The 13,430-nt window shown below is 41.8% G+C and overlaps 1 protein-coding gene across 2 annotated transcripts in view; it reads left to right on the top strand.

The window, feature by feature from the left end:
- Positions 1 to 13,430, top strand: part of Ppp2r2b (protein phosphatase 2 regulatory subunit Bbeta) — a 398,669-nt gene that overhangs the window by 121,881 nt on the left and 263,358 nt on the right. The window lies entirely within an intron of this gene.

The raw sequence follows: 13,430 nt of genomic DNA on the forward strand, positions 1-13,430 counted from the left end.
CATATGGGTACTGACTATGCTTGCACAGCTCTCAAGGGTGAGACTCTACCCCCACCCCCGTAAATTTTGCATCCCCAAAATCATTACACCCTTTTCTCAGATCCGAGTGAGAAAACCTGTCCTGGGTACCGCAGTCCATACATGGTTAAGCTAATCTTAGAACCCATGAGAACTAAGCTTTCTCAAATGTCTGCCTCTACAGCTTTCTGAAGTTGCCAGTGAACACTCTGCTGCCTTCCTCATTACTGAGTTCACACAAACATGAAATTATTTGCAGGGAAAGATTAAACTTTATATTAGACTTCAGACTGTAAATAGCGAGACCCGGCTGAAATGAATTTGGAAAATGAAAACTGATAAATTATAAGATCCGTTGCATGGAATAGAATATCTTAACAGGCTTCAGACAATGGGAAAGAATGAGTCAAATATTTAAAAAGTAAACAGGTCTTTCCCATTTGTTTTTAAGCTAACAAGATGAAATTAAATCGGCTAGCAGCAATTAGATAAATGGATGTCAATCAGATATGAAACTGCTAAAGAAATTAGTCATGGGGGTAGTCCTTTAATCTGCTCGGGCTTTGTATGTGTAGGGCGGTAGAAATGTGACCTGTTATCAGCCCAGGTATGATTGAATTATTAATAATATTGTACAAGGCCACCTAGAAACTGGAGCTTGGGGACTCTAAATCTATTCTAATTGAAACGGAGAATCAGCAGACTGGAAAAGACCCTGGCTTTTCTCAAGATGTGTCACGGTAGGTGACACGTGAGGCTTGCAACACGGTGGCAGCTGCAAGCTGCCCTCTCAATCTGCAAATGGGTCCCTGCTTAAGACGGTTAATGCTGTCCATTATTCTGGAGGTTTTTTTCTGTGTTTTGGAAAGAATGTTTCATGCCACGTTATTATGCAGATGGCCCAGCTAACAGGAAGATTACGGATGCGGATAAATCAGATTTTGAAATGAAGAGCTTTCCTGACCCCTTAAGAGTATGGTAATATGTGCACAGCCGTGGAGGAATTCTCCCTGATCAGGACAGGAGAAAGGGTCACACTGCCATTCCTTGAAGTGTACCGAGGTTGGAATAAAAACCCAGGAACACTCTGAGCAAATGAATAGAATTCAAGATCCAGTCGCCTCTCAAGTCCCTTGCTCTTTTCCCTGGTTTTAATGTGGGGGAGTTTTTCAGTCTCCTGGGACCCCAAATAAAGTCACTTACTTTCCTGTGTCAATTTCCATTCTGGGAATAGGGAGCGGTCAGAAACAGGAGAAGTGACTCACTTACCCTTCTTCTTCCTATTGTCTCTGCTTCCTTTTCTTAACCCCAAGAAAAAGCTCTCTTCTCCCTTGGCCAGCTGCCTTCTCAGTGGGATTTGCCTCCAGGAGCTATTGAGGAAGCTCGTGCATGAACAGACTGGGTGGGGAGCATTGGCTTTTCACTGAACCCCAGGCCCCGCCCCAATCTGCCCATGCACAGACTCCTTAGCTACAACTTGGGAACTATGCATGACAGACAACTTAGAAGGGTTTTGGTGTCTTAACCATTGTTTGGTTAAATAGTTAGGACCAACCTACTTCATACGTATTCACATACAAACAACTGCAGAGTCTTTTATCAAAATCGATGCATTGAAAGAAAAAACTAATAATTCACTTGCTCATGAGATATGAGGGTATGTTGAGCATTGCAGTTTCCTGAACTTGGAATCAGAATATACTTAGAATCTGATTCCTTCCTCCACAGTGATGCTTCTGCTGTACAATGATACATGACAGTTCTGACTTGCATGTCCCTAGTGACATATTTTCTGAAACATGTTTGTCATGTGTATGTCCTTTTGTTCAAGTGTTTTGGATTATCTTTTAACTGTTGAATCACAAAAGGTTTTTTTAAAGGATTGATAAATGTTTAAGCTAAAATTATTAAATATATTTTCTTCTCCTAGACTTCCATGTCACTCTTTGTATCTTATTTTCTTGCTAATGTTACGCCCTCCTGCTACTACAACCTGGACTTACCATGACCTCTGGTACAATGTCTTCATGTTGAGGTCTGCTATCTTTGAACCCACAAATGAAGTTCCAGCTGCTTCTGCTTTCCTCTCGGGGTTCTACAGGTCCTATTACTCATGAATCCCATCTTGTGCTGAGGGCAGCCACTTTATACAAACTGTTCTGATGAGCATTTGGGTTCCAGATTGGTTAGACACTAGTTTTCACTAGAAAGCTTGCGTTCTCTCTAGGCTACACACTGGAACCTGAAGCAGAGTGCTTCCCACTGGTTCCTGTGCAGTTCTCCACAGCCTAGATGTGAATTTTTTCACTCCTTTGACTATCCTAAGACTAAGCTTGAACAGCCGTGTCAGAGACTCAGTGGGTATACAGTCCCAAGACTTCAAATTCCTACTTTCTGTCACTCAGTCAAATTTTGATCTCCTTGCATACATTTTCTAAACTAAGAAAGTGGCAATGCTTCGTATTGATTTTGGATATTTATCTAATGTCTGGATAATAAAAGGCATCCCGTTTCTGGCACTCTGTACTTAGTTTGCTATGATATTTCACACCGTGCAGTCTTGGGAAACTCTGCTATACACTCAAGAGAAGGCTAAGCAAATACTTTTTTAGTGTTATGAAGGCAGTTTTGATTTGTGGTGCTCCTGTGGGGTGTTTTAGGAATTCCCAGAAATACCCTGACTACAGTTGAGAACTGTTGCAAGAAAGATTGAAAATGCATTGTTTTGAGTATCACAACTTAGGATGCTCCTTCCAGAGCACTGGGTGGCTTTCAGCTTGATTTGAGGACATTTTCTGCTGTTATAGGGACACTTAGTCTGTCAATAAAATGAGCAGGATGGATTGAAAAGAGGACAGAGGAAAATAGCCTTCAAAAGGAACACTTAAAGAGGCAATGGGCCATCGTATGTCAAAACGCAGTCGTCAGGATTTTTGTGACAATTAAATGTGTTCAGCTATGTAAGCTGCACAAAACAAAGCCCACAGCCTGGAAAGCTCTGTTTGTATTGGAAGTACTGTATTAAATATTGTTAGTAATGCCAGTGATCTAACTTCAATGTTGTTGATACTAAATAAGCAGAAAGAAAAACCTGAACTGGGCAGAATTGGAGACAGATTTTACAGAACAGGTCACAGAGTGAAGCTGATGCTTGGATGGAAGGGTGAGGAAATTTAAAAATGTAGAGAGTTATATTTTGTTATTTGACCACTATATGGACTCACAGAGTATTTTCACGGCATAGAGTCTCAATTAGTATTTTCTAAGAGGTGGGGAGAACCAGAATTTTGGAGGGTCAGAAAGGCAGCATCAGAGTCTGATGATGCTGAGAGTCTGTAGAATCTGCACATGGTGAGTTTGGGCAGATGAAAGAATCCTATGTGTCAACTCATACCCCTCATCAGAAGTGAATTCCTCTCCATCACACTTGGGGTTTTGTTCCAGTTTCTTGCACAGCCAGGCGGCTACTGTGTTGATCCTCTGTGCACTTCTCCAGTTCCAATTGTTCTTTCTCTCCCTTCTGCCCGTTATTTCCACTCCTGAACCCTGCAGTCTTCCTCCCGTCTACAGGTTTTTGCACTAGGGTTCTGTTTTCTTGCCATTCTCTAGGTCACATCAGCCCCTTGTGTAGATGTTCTGTATCATGAAATGTTGCCTTCTGGAATAATTGCTCATGAATAGTTCATCAAGGTAAATTTCTTTTTCCTTGCATTCTTGTCTTCCATCCAACTCTGTTCATTGTCTTCATAGACCAAAACTTCTTGAGGACAATGACATGCATATGATTAACAGGACAGCTAGATCATCAGGCATGTTAAATATAGCTAGCCCTCCTTATGAGTTCTGTGCTCATGGATTTAACCAATTTTAGATGTAGAATATTCAGAAAGAATTGAGTCTAGACCGAACAGGTACAGATTTTTTTTTCTTGTCATCACTCCCTAAATAGTATAGTGTGACACCCATCTGTATGGTACTTCTGTTGCATTAGTGAGAAATAACTTAGAAATAATTTAAATGGGAGGATATATGTGTGTATATATGTGTGTGTGTATGTTACATGCAAATTTGTCATTGAATATAAAGGACTAGAACATCCATAGATGTTGATATCTGTGGTGTGTCCTGCAGCCAGCCCACCCACAGATACTGAGGGAAGACTGTATTTGTGTCTGGAGTCTCTAAATGGAATTCAGGAACTTCGTGAATGTAAAAGACCTTCAGGGATGTAGTGGGGTCTATGCCTTGGTATGGTTTCATTTGCATGGATATTTTCAATCAGTACCAACATGCCACCAATATACAATGAGAACTTCAAATTTGTATTTGATTTTCAAAGAAGAATCTGTCTCAATCTGTGAAATCTCTTCAACTGTGTTTGCGCGTGCTGTCAGCTGAAACATTAACTTCTGCGAGTTGCCAAGGTAGCGTCAATGACACGATGCTCCTTTATACCTGGCGCTCACATGTCCCTTGGCCCCAGAGCCCCTGTGATAGATGGCTCTCCCTGCATCCTCCCTGCACCTTCTTCACTCTGCAAAGCTACTCTGCTTTTGTTTGTCCCAAAGGCCCAGGGACACAGTCTGGTGAAGAATGGAAGATTGGCCTGTGTACATTTTCTGACTCTGATCTTATTTCTCACCCTTATTCTCAGGGTTGACTTAGCAACAGATCTTGTTAAGGGGAGAACAATACTTAACAGACTTTTAGGATTTACAACAAATGACTGAGCAAAGGGATGACAAAAATTCAAGAAACCTAAGGTTCTCAGCCATTTGGTAAGGGAATTGTTAGGCAGGTTACTCAGAAAGTTGCTTTCTCCTGGGCATTTCAAGTTGTTGCTTCATTGTTTTTGCCCCCCCCCCACGACAGGGTTTCTCTGTATAACCTTGGTTGTCCTAGAACTCGCTTTGTAGACCAGGCAGGCCTCAAATTCAGAGATCTGCCTGCCTCTGCCTCCCAAGTGTTGGGATTAAAGGTGTGTGCCACCACCATTCTGCTTGCTTCATTGTTTTTAAGGGACCAGTGTGTCTAGCAAGGAAGTTCCAGTGACAATCTCATGGTAATTGGCATAAAACCAATGTCTGTTTTCTTCCAGGAAACTCTTTGGAGTTTTAAAAAGTAATGAATATAGGAGAAATGCTCAATGATTATATAGTTGTGAATCTTTTAAAATAGTAAAGAGAATGGCCCTTTACTCTTGGCCACTCTTCTCAGTTGAGAAGTGTGTGTGTATGTGTGTGTGTGTGTGCGCGTACGTGCATGCATGCGTGCATGTAAATAGGAGCCTGCATTGATATGACAAGGAATCAAGGGTCACCAACTGGAAACGAGGATGTGAGTGGACCTCGCGTTACTGTCAGCTTCCAGCCACAAACTGTATCTATTCTGGGAAGTATTTTGCAGACATGAGAACTCATTCTTTTATACTCTACTTGTCGATGCACCAGGGTTATGGGTAACAAGCTATTGTTCTGAGACACATACATTTATGTGTATGTTTATACATATACATATCACTTTATAATCCCCCCTTTTCATTCCTTACTCCCTCCACACACAAATACACAGATAGATAGATAGATAGATAGATAGATAGATAGATAGATAGATAGATAGATAATAAATAGGTGATAGAGATAGATTAGATAGATAGGTAGGTAGATAGATAGATAGATAGATAGATAGATAGATAGATAGATAGATAGATAGATAGATAATAAATAGGTGATAGAGATAGATTAGATAGATAGGTAGATAGATAGATAGATAGATAGATAGATAGATAGATAGATAGATAGATGATAAATAGACAGATGGTAGGTAGGTAGATAGATCTTTATGATCACTTAATTTTATTTATTCATCATTATTTTATTCTTTCTGACATTTTCTTTTACTTTTAAATTTTAAATTTTCATTATTATCCTGTTTGTCTACACAAAGACATTCCACAGCACAGAAAACAACTTTGTGGAGTTTGACTCTCTACCTTTAGACAGCTTCCAGGGATCAATCTCAGGTAACCAGGCTCCAACAGCAGGAATCTTTACCATATTTAAAAAATATATACTTTTTCATATAGTAATATTGTTTATTCTATTGTGTGCATATGTGTGCATGTGTGTGTTCATGTGTTTGAGTGTACACACAGAACATGGTACATGCATGGAAGTTAGGGGACGATTACTGGGAGGTCCATGCTCTCCTCATACTGTGGGACCTGAGACTCAAACTTTGATCTTAGTGTTTGCACAGCAAGCACATTTCCCCCACTGAGCCACATCACCAGTGTTCACACAGTTATTTTGCAGCATCCTGTTCTTGATTAATAGGCTTCTAAAATATTTCTTTATCTGCTAATTAACGTTTGTTTATACTCCTGGAAATATTTGTTTCTTCCAGTATCTATGTCTATTTCTCTTAGTTTTTCTTCACATTATGGCTTTACTCAATTGACAATATGATCTCATATCTCCAGCTCATGTGAAAGAAGGACTTTTTAGAATGGTTGAGTGAATATCATTAGGGATGATTTACAGGAAATTTCCATTAAAGAGTAAGGCTCAGGAATGCATTTTAAAAACTCTAAATGCTTAGATGCACTCTGGAGAATCCTGTCCCCACACTCATCGACTTGAACCTCTCTAGACTACTTTAATTTTTTATTGAGAGGAGGAACCTTCTGCTGTGTCCTCACAGGATAGAATGTAGAGAACTGAACACTAAGATACTAGGCATACAACTCATCTCTCTATGGATATCACTTTAGCACACACAGACACATACAGGCATAGACACACATGCACACACACACACACACACACACACACATTCAGCCCTCCCCTCACATCATTTTGGACACTACTACCTACCAAACATCTCCAGGTTTGGGCAAAGGACGAAAACACCCTCATTGGCTTAGCTCTTCGCCTGCTATCATCCTTCCACTGCTCTCTCCTTGGCATATGAGTTCCACCGTGCACTTGATGGTCCTCCTCACATCCTCTCATTGTGAGTTAGATCTGCTTTATACCTTCGCTATTATTTTACAGAGAGCTTGGGGTTAAGGAGATAAACATACATGCAGTTCTCATTTTGACAGTAATTTTCTCTTTTGGATTCACCATTGCGGGAGTGTAAAGACCAGTAATCCTGGGTTGGAATCTCAGATCTCCTGTACTCTTCATGCTAAGAGCAGTTCGGAGATTTGGTTGCCTCGATGATGACCAGAAATATCTCCTTGGGTGTTAGCTGTGAATGATAGTAATAATATGATAGCAATAATATGGCTATGAAGACATGAGCACAATGCATTGGCATGCTTGGTGAGCTCCTTTCACATGGGGGCTGATGTGATTCTGAGGGAAGAAAGGCTTTCTAATGCCATGGCCTGCCCTCTCCTCAAATACATATATATATATACTAATGTGACTCTCTGTAGATAGATCAAACGTGTGTCACTCCACACACTTTAGAATCTTTCTTTGAATATTCTAGGCCCTTTGTGGAGCCGTCTGCATGGAACACGGTTCCAGGCCAACACAAGGATGATTTAGCTTTAATTGTCAAGCAGTCGTGACTCCTTGGGACTGTTTGTTTTCCATTTTAATAATTACCTATTGAAGCAGCACTGACTAAGCTGTGACATGACAAACCAGTGTGCCCCAATTAGAGCCCATTATGGGATGGATGCGTTAGTGCTCCTGTGCTCTCCTGTGGTGGACACGGACTCTGCGGCTACTTATTTGCCTAATGAGGTGGAGTCAGGAGCCTGGCAGACGGGAGGCTTTTGACAACATTTATTTCAAAGGAGCCAAAAAACGTATTTCAAGGAGGCATGAAAATATTCATACACTGCTAAGTTTGTGGAGATAGATTTATTTCCTTTGGGAGATAGATTTATTTCCTTTGAGCATAGTAGTTAAAAGCTGCTCACAGACACACACACACACACAAAGTTCCAGGTTTTATTTTAATAAACAGCTATTGCCTTCTAAGCCCTACTGTGTGCACGGTACAAAAACAAACCCAAATTGCTGATGAGACATTGTTTTTAGTCTTGCCTCCATTAAACAACCACACTTGCTTGCCAGGCCCTGTACAAAGGCACCAGGGCCTAATAGCAAATAAGAAGTGTGATTCTCTCCTGACTTTACCATGTACTGTATAACTCAGTGAGCACCTGCAGACCATGGTGGGAGCAGAGAAAGGGACACAGGGTGTTGACAGACGCATTGTAGAGAGGCCGGCTTGGTCTGTGTCAGTGAGAATCCTGTAAAAGGATGAATACTCTGAAGTATAGGGCAGCTTTAATTATGGGCAAGAGAAGAAAGAAAGCTCAGGAAAATGCAAAGGCCCTGCAGTTGGAGTGAACTCACAGAGCTCCGGGCACGGAAGGGAATAAGATGGATGTTGACACAGGAGATAAAGACCAAAGGAACAAGATAAAGCTTTAAGTCCCTTCTCTCATGACACACATATTGCCCCTCTTAGCTTCACTTTCTTTCATCCATTTATTTATTCTTTGATCCAGTCAACTAACAGATTAAAAAACGATTCATTCAGAACTACAAGTTCATGTTGCTTCTGTTAGGCACAGATCCAGCCATGAGTAAGACACAGAGCAGACCCAAAGAGTCACAACAGAGATAATACCCAGATGTGTAAGCAAACAGTAGAAGGACATCATCCTCCATTAGTGTCTAGAGCCTCAGAATTGTCCAGAGGAAGAGCAGAAGGGAATATCAAGAGAAATAAAATACACACAGATGCCCAGAAAGCCTGGGAAACTCCCATGGGCTCCTAAAGGCTCCCAGTGTAGACCGTGAGATCTTAACTGATGGAAATGAGCGTAGAAAAGTCCTCCCCAGCTCTTATAGGTTTGTGGCTCTGTCTTAAGGGTCCTTGGATTTATCTTTCACTAAGAGTTATGGGAAGCATTTAGGGATTATTGGAGGGTTAACTGGAACTTCAGATTTGTGCTACAGGGGATGGTGCATGGAGAATGGAAAATTTGCTGAGGGGCCACAGGAGGAAGCATGCTGAGAAGTGGCAGTGGCCTGAGTTGAGTTAGTGGCTACATGCGTTGAAGACCTTTTCAAAGGGCAGCTGCTATGTGGGTCTATGCCACTATGGATGAAGAGAAAGGGTAAGGTTGGGACTGTTCGCAGAGCTTCTTGATTAGAAAACTAAGGAAAAGTGGACAGCACTCAAGAGACAGAAAGAGAAATAATCTGCTCTTCTCTTTCCAAGCAAGCATTAGCTACTTTGACCCTTTAGAAAGGTTGTCTACACTGCAATCTGCTCCTGAGCATCTGGGACCAAAATCTGTTTAACAAATATCAGAATTATTTTGACTACAAAATTTTGGAGAAATAATCAACTCTTGAAAATCAGATAGGAAGCAGTTATTGACAGTGGCATGTCTTTACAGGATGATTGATCAAGGCCTTAAGGGACAAAAGACACGTCACTGGGGAATCAATGAAGGGATGAATAGTAGGAAGATATTGTTGACAGCAAGCACAGTAGTGCAAAGTTCAAAGTTCCTCAAAAAACTGGAAATGGCCCACTGGTTCTAGAGGATAGGGCATAGGTAGGAGGAGGCATAGAAACCCAGAGATTCTGGAGGGGGCTGATTACAGAGGCTCACAAGATGCGCCCACGAGCATGACAAATTTCAGGCCTGCAACTGGTAGTATCTTTCTGTAGAAAGTAAATAGAATCCATTTATTACAGGAAATTCCAGCCTAGAAAAAGCTAAATTAACTTCTTTATGACAGGAATTCTGTCTTTTGACATGCATTAGACACCTCCAACAGAAGCCGCATCATAGCGCTGTGGTTGTTGTTTCTTGTCTTGTGGGGTTTTTATTGTTGTTGTTGTTGTTGTTTTTTTTTTGTCAACTTGACATAGGTTTGACATCTGAGAAGAAGGAACCACAGCTGAGAAAATGTCTCCACTAGATTGTCCTCTGGATAAGTCTGTGGAGCATTTTCTTGATTGATGTGGACAGGTCCACTGTGAGTACTGCTATCTCTGGGCAGATTGTGCAGTGATGTGTAAGATATCAAATGGAGCAAGCCCTGGGAATCATACCAGTGAGCATAGATCTTCTATAGCCTCTGCTTCCATTTCTATGCCCAGGTTCACGCCTTGGGTTTCTGCTCTGACTTTCCTTGATGGTGGAGCATGGTCTGGAAGTGTAAGATGAAATAAACCCTTTCATCTCCAGGTTGCTTTTGGTCATGGTGTTTTATCACATCAAGAGAAACAGTAACTGTAAGATCATGTGGGGTGATTGGTTTTATTGTATGGTTTTCGGAGTGTCAATTTCTGTACCTATTTTACTACACACTGATGATACCTCAAAAGATATCGATAATTCTGTGTCTTTGGGTTTAGGAAACTGTTATAGGCAACGCTTCAAATTAGAATGACAGAAAGCCAGATCTGTGTTTCAGAAAGATTAATGCTAATTTAGTGAAGAGAGTAAAGTGGGATTCATAAAAGATCGACTCAAGAACCAAAAGAAGTTAAATAAGAGAACAAGAAAACAGATTCATATAAGCCAAAGCTAATTAGGATTCTGTTGTGGAAACAGACATGTCCACATGCACGTGTGTGTGTGTGTGTGTGTGTGTGTGTGTGTGTGTGTGTGTGTTAGGCAGGAACTGTTGGGGGCTGTGTGTGTGTGTGTGTGTGTGTGTGTGTGTGTGTGGTGAGAGAGAGAGAGAGAGAGAGACAGCATTCATGTCTGCGTGTGTGCGCATGTATGCATGTGTATGTGAGTGTGTATGTTAGTGGGCATTTTGTATGTCCTATTTGCGCCTGCAAAAATGAAGGAAACTTTATTAAGAGTACTTTTTTTTTAAGTTTTGTGTCAATGTGGGATGTGAGTGTTTTAAGCTCCTACTGTATTTGTGAAGTCTGGTGGGATGTGAGTGTTTTAAGCTCCTACTGTATTTGTGAAGTCTGGTGATCCTTCTGATATGGGATTCCCTTCTGTATGCTATGATATATTTCATTACCGTTGGTTAATAAAGAAGCTGCTTTGGCCTGACAGAGCAGAATAGAGCTAGGCAGGAAAAATAAATTGAATGTTGGGAGAAAGAAGGCAGAGTCAGGGAGATGCCATGTAGCTACCAAAGGAGACAGACACCAGAACCATAAGGTAAGCCACATCCTTGTGGCGATACATAGATGAATAAAAATGAGTTAATTAAGATGTAACAGCTAGCTAGGAATACACCTAAGCTATTGGTAACTAATATAGTTTCTTTGTGATTATTTGGGTCTGGGTGGCCAAAAAACATAATATGGTCTCTGGTCAAATCCTCCTGCTTACTTTGTGAGAGATTTCCAGTTGGCTGCCCACTGGTTCAGTACACTGACTTACAGAGAACAGATAAACATTGCCTGCTATTCAGTGTTGATGGAAAGCAGGCTCCACCCTTGCCTGTTGAATTTTGAGTCTGGGCTCTTCATTCTATCATGTTTTCTCTAAGCTGGGGCTAAGCTGGGATTTGAAGAATAAGATCTGTGTGGGTTTTCTTAAAGCAGTAGAAACATTTAAATTAGAAGGAAAAGTACAAGAGGGTATACGAAGAGGGAGATAGGAAAGGTTTAGCCAGCAATTCGGACAGTGTTGTTGTGCCAAAGATGGTAATCTGGTAATCTCTCTCTGAGTTCTCCTGTCCTTCAAGGCTGGGCCAGCTCCACGGTCTATAGCACATTCAGTAACATAAGTCCTCCTCACACACAGGCATGTCATGCTTGACAACACATTCTGCTATTGCTGTCTTAAAATCCCTGGTGCTTCGTGAACAGAGAACCTTGTGGTTTTATTTTACAGTGGCTCCTGCACATAACAATCTCAGAGTCGCGGGCTGGTACCTTGTGCATACTTTTTACCCGCTGACACCCTCCTCACTTGGGTAAATGCCTCTAAATCTTTACGCTGTGGAGGTTCCATCACCTGAACATACATTTCAAACCTTATCTCTCCCATCAAGGTGTGAGCTCCCTGCCAGTGCCTTCAAAGGCTCGTGGTAAGCACACAGCAAGCGAGGCACGTCTAGTGGTGGGTGAAGACACGCCTCCTCACAAACCCACTCACACCAGCAATTTCATACTGCTTAGTCCTGCAACTATGGCTTTGAGCAAACTTGGAAAAATAAAAACAGAAAGAGTGAAACAATTCCAGGATGAGAACTGGACAAGTGAATTAACCCGGCAATGACAGGCACAGAGCAGACACAGTTACCCATATATGATGACGAGCGCTCACTGTTACTGGATGTGTTATATGCCCTGTGCCGTTTTAGACTATGCAACCCCTCTGTGACGTGACTGCTGCTAACCGTTTTGCAAATGAAATTAAAAACAAACACGATTATCACCTCACCCACAATTACATCAAAGCCAAGATCTGAACTCAGGACCAACCAGGTTCTCAGAAGCATGGTCCTTAAGTTTGCCTCTTTTATCTTACCTGTCTGAGAAGACTCAAATGGAGCCGTGTAGCATTACCAGCCAGTGTGGCCTATGTGATAACACTTTTATTCCTCCCACCGAAGTGTGCCCAGCTGGCAGCAGGCTTCGAAACCTGCCTTCGACCTCATACCTTTCCTTGGCCTGCAGGCAAGTTTGTTGTTCTCTACTACGTAAAGCAGACTTAGTCAGCATTTGGAAGCAGCACGCACCCAAGCTTTGTCACCCCAGGTCCCACCACCTCACACACCCAGGGAAGGAATCCAAATTTTGCATTCAGTTCTCCAAAAACGTCTGCGATCCCCACGTGTTCAAGCCATTGTTCGGGGAACCTACGCTACTTTTCAGATGTAAATCCATACTCTTTCATCTTTATCTCCGGTTCAGTCCTTGTGGCTCTGTCAGATGCCAAATGGAAATTGCAGGGTCTCTATTTGAGGGAGGTTTAATATGATTATTTTCCTCCTGCGTTTATTCCATAAATATTTATTGAGTTTAAGATATACACAACCTTGCTTGCAAGTTCAAGGTGCACGTAGCACTGGGATTCTGCCTTCTTTCGCTTGCCACACCGGTGTCCTCATGCTGAGGACAGCAGCCTTGTTTGTGTAGCACCTTGAACCCTTCACCATGTTTCTGACATGCTGGGCAAAATTTGCGATGTGGTCCATCCTGTGGCCTCTAAAATTGCCTGTGGTCAGCAGTTTTCTGCTTAAGGTGAGGAAAATAACAGACTATGGAGGTGTGGGAAGGAGCATTTGGGGCTGGTTCCCAGTAAACAGAGACTTCCTGCTCAGATCTCTCTCTCTCTCTGTGGACCAGGAAGATTGATGGTCCATGATTCTCTTCTACAGCTCCTTCGTGGTTCAGAACAGGGCAGAAGAGCAGGCAAGACAAACCAGTTACTTTGTAGTTTT

The sequence above is a fragment of the Microtus pennsylvanicus genome, chromosome 4, assembly GCF_037038515.1.
Source record: "Microtus pennsylvanicus isolate mMicPen1 chromosome 4, mMicPen1.hap1, whole genome shotgun sequence".
NCBI classification, from domain to species: Eukaryota; Metazoa; Chordata; class Mammalia; order Rodentia; family Cricetidae; genus Microtus; species Microtus pennsylvanicus.